Below are 4,426 nucleotides of genomic sequence, written 5' to 3' on the forward strand. Positions count from 1 at the left end.
CCCCCCCTGGGCTACGCCACTGTGCAGCTATATAGGTACGCACAAAACATAATAATGGATTATACACACACGTTAAAAATGACAAGTGCAACAGTAGAAGGGACGGAAAATGACGCTAAATTATGTAGAGGTATAGATATACTATAATATATTATAATATATTTTTACAAGTTAATTATGAATTAGAGAATTGAAAACTCACATAAGACCACCACTAAACCAATGTTTAAATAAATAATCTAAAATAAAATCAATATAGTACGAGTCGTATCTAATAATATATCATAATATTAATATGTCCGTTTAAAACGTAAGATGTAAAATTATAAATATTTTAAATCGATATGAGATTGTGTCCAACGTCCATACTCCATATCTCATTGCGGCAATCAGTTATATTTGAGAACACGTTCACAATATATTATTATGTTTGTGAGGTATTCACGTACTATGGTTTTCGTGTAAGGTTTCACCGGTTCTAAACATCTGACGACAATCTGTCATTTAGAGGAAAATAATGTAACGGGTATAGGTACACACGCTTTCCTCGGCGTCCATCCTCACCGATTCCCACCAATACACCAAACATTGACAAATTATTATATTTGTATTATGACGTACAACAGTCCGTGGAACATAGTCGTGCAGCATTGTTTTATACAACCGAATGTATAATAATAACATATATAATATATTGTATTGGATGTGTATAGGTATATAGACTGACCGAATACTATACAGATATAGAGGTATATATTATTTCATTTCCTGTGTTTGCCTACAATCTAATGGCATTATCGCAATAGGTGAACACGACGTTAAACTTGCTCAGTCCAATGATGTATAATATGTTTCGATCGCGTTATTATATCATATACGATTTCACTTGTAAAATATTTTTATTTTCAAACAGAAGTGCGTGACTACGCTGCCTTGAAAAAAGAAAATCGCACGAATAATAATCGTAACCTACCTGATTATTATTGTTATTCCCGGTTGACAAACTGCTATCACGCAGCGACTCCGCGGTGAGGTCAATAATTATTATGATGGCATTACAATATTTTACAACTTGCGTATTCATTTCAGCGCGGAACGTTAAATTAGCAACAGGTCGCGTATACCGCCAACGTACGAACCGCCCACGCTTGCGTGTAAGCGGTATACCGATTCACCCCCCGACGCTTGGCGCCTATACCCCGGTGATTTATGTCGGTATTGTAGCATAGATAATAAACAATAATTATCGTACAGTACAACGGTGCAGGTCGAGGTGCGAAACACGCAGTACGAATGCTATTATTCACAAATCAGTCGATATTTAAAAAGCAAATCGTTCTGAAATCGAATAATACGCGACTATTTATAATATTTAAATATGAATATTCATTGTTATTTTAGTGTAGATTTGTTATTACTATTCTTGAAAATCTACCGATTCGTACATGTAGACACACGTGAAGCCACATTTCTCGTTTTAACTGTCGATATAAAATATTATGCCCGTTCTATATAGGTACTTAATATTATATATATGCCTATTTATTATGTAGATTTATTAATTATTTATTTTCTCCCATAATATTATACTTAGGTTCCTGTTATTATATTATAGCTTGTCAAATCTATACACACGCGAAATAGTGACAACTGTAAATATGTGTAAACTGTAAATACGACCGTAGATTCCGTATTACTGTCTATTGAAAATCCGATGAAAGCTGCTAGCGATTACCACTCCCGAACCGCGCGTAAACCGAGTACCTGTGTGGCTGTGCATACAGCCGAAGACAAGCGTTTACGAAAAATCGTCACGAAACCGAAATTGCATCGATAATAAATAATAATATTATAATATACCGTTCGAAAATCGATTATTATTATGAATAAGTACAGTAGGTACTCACCGAATCATTATTTCAACAGTAAATATCAACCATATTATTTCAAAAAATTAAACAAGTACTTATTGAAAATATTTTTTTATCGTTATCATTTTTACTTTTTAAGTTATCTACTTTTTTAAACGACTGCTTACGCGTGTAGTTTAATATTGCTACCTAATCAGTATATTTTCTAAGAATTTTGATATCTAAAAATCGAATTTCGAATGATTAGTTTATATTTTATAGTTAATATTATAATCGATAAGTATATTTTATAGTTTTGGATGGCGGCTCTGAGGTATCCCGCTATATATCAGTCCACCACTCTGCTTATCTAAAATTTTACTTGTAACCAATTAAATACTATCGATCGTTAAATATTCTCAGAAAAAATATTATTATAACGTATATTATCAACAAAAAAGTAAAACTGAAAAATTGATAACATATAAAAAATCGTGTTCTATTATGATCTTGAACTAGGTATGTAAAAAATAGATTTCCTAAAACAATCATCATTTTTTAAATAACGAATGTTCACTGAATCACTCTGTATACGCGTACATGTATTAACGTAACCGACTGTAAAATCCGGAAATCTAGAATTTATTTATTCTGCGGATGACGAGTAAATAATATGACTGTAAACTACTGTACACTATACATACATATTAAATAATACAATTTTACTGGTACGTGTTACAATAATGCGCATAATATAATACATATAGGTAGTATGTGCAAATTATAATAATTACTTTTGCGATTTAGCTTATATATTTTGATTATCTAATGAGTAGATTATTAATTAGGTACCTACTAATTTACGGTATAAAAACCATCGAAACAGAAATAAAATGTAATGATAACGATTCGACGTATAAATGTATAATATTTATAAACGTCGTGAGACACTCTAATACGAGTTGAAAACAAATGTACAAATAGATACCTACTACCTATATAATATATTATTCACTATGTAGACGTGTACGTCGAAACTGTTAACAGCAATATGACAAGTAGCGCTTAATCTAAAACATGATATTAAAATAGTTTAAATTATTCTACACATTCTATACCGTATTCTTGTTACCGCAGCATCGGTTTAATTGATGTGAACCCATTTTATACTCAAATAAGACAATAATGTATAATTTATGGAGGCACCTACCTAGAAATGAGAATGTTTGTTGAAAATATTTATAATGTGACCCTAAGAATCGATATTCATATGATATAATACGTACTTATAATAATATATTATATATCTGTATTAAAGACATCTACGCATGACCTCTTTTTATAGGTCAGGTCAAGAAAACCGTGTTACGAAAGGAAAAGTGGAACACGGCCCTTACGACATTTGGTGCAGACGATACTTTTATTTACATTTTTCAAGCGATATTAATATAATCGTATAAGGGTACTATTTAATATATTATTATAACGTATATTCATATATAGTCTATATTCATAGGTATGCAGTTGGACGGTGGTTAAATCAACACGAACAAATCCTGGAATGAGCGTTCGGTATATAAACTTTACACATATGGATATACTCTGTCGTCAGCGTATGTGCAGTATGATATTATATTATTATTTGATTACACTCGATAAAAACGGTATAATAATATGCAATAATAGACCGGTGGCCGGTTGGTCATCAAACGGCTAAATAGAAATAAAAAAAACACATTACAAATTTTTCGAATAACACTATAGAAAACACTTTTATAGGCACCTTTACACTAGCACAGTTATAATTACGGTCAATTATTTTGCGAGCGTTTCCTGGTCGGATTTCCGAAAACTATTATTCGGCCCGTGTGTATTTATATTATATAGGTAGGTACACAGTATAAAATTCCGTCGCATAGGTCGTGCAAAGTTGTACAAAGTTGGACCGAGTATGGGGTTGTACATCAGCCGTAAGGTAGGTATTTTATATACTATTATATTGACTGTATATATGTAATATGTATATATATTACATGATAGTTGGCAGCACACGGGCTCGAGAAAATCGGGGGCGCGGAAACGGAAAGGAATAAAAAAAAAAAAATTGAACTTAAATCGAAAATTCACCATCCAGGGCTGCGCGTGCGATTCTTTGACCTACTTATTTCCGCGAGTTCATATTATTATGTACCCTTTCCCGCGGCGGCGCGACGGCGGTTGCTTACGAAGGGACCTGACGACGACCTTGACGGACGACCCGCTCCTCCGCGATGACCTACAAACGGGCGCGAAAACTTTGGGCGGAAAAAAAAATACTCGAACCACTCCAAAAAAAAATCCCTCCCAAAAATTGAACAGAATACATAACGTGGTGTACACATATTATATTATATAATATATATAAATGACATTAAAAAAAAAATAGACTTACTGTCGTGTGCTGTGTCGGCGGCGGCGAGACGTCTCACGTAACCATTATTGCGAAATTCTCTTTTCGCGCGCTCCGCGGGATCGCCCGCGAACGATCGGGCGACTTGACAGGCCGGCGTCAAGTCGCTCACTCGGTGGCAGCGGCG

At 33.7% G+C, this 4,426-nt stretch overlaps 1 protein-coding gene across 2 annotated transcripts in view; it reads right to left on the bottom strand.

Annotated features, from left to right (window-relative positions):
- Positions 1-4,426, bottom strand: part of LOC100571840 — a 12,427-nt gene that overhangs the window by 5,791 nt on the left and 2,210 nt on the right. The window contains exon 1 of one of the 2 annotated variants that reach the window (XR_001679413.2): positions 4,282-4,420. The exons of the other annotated variant lie outside the window; for it this stretch is intronic. The gene's annotated coding sequence lies outside the window, so the exon portion shown is untranslated. Of the gene's footprint in view, positions 1-4,281; positions 4,421-4,426 lie in introns of those variants that run through there. 2 annotated transcript variants of the gene reach the window in all.

The sequence above is a fragment of the Acyrthosiphon pisum genome, chromosome A1 (assembly GCF_005508785.2).
Source record: "Acyrthosiphon pisum isolate AL4f chromosome A1, pea_aphid_22Mar2018_4r6ur, whole genome shotgun sequence".
Taxonomy (NCBI): Eukaryota; Metazoa; Arthropoda; class Insecta; order Hemiptera; family Aphididae; genus Acyrthosiphon; species Acyrthosiphon pisum.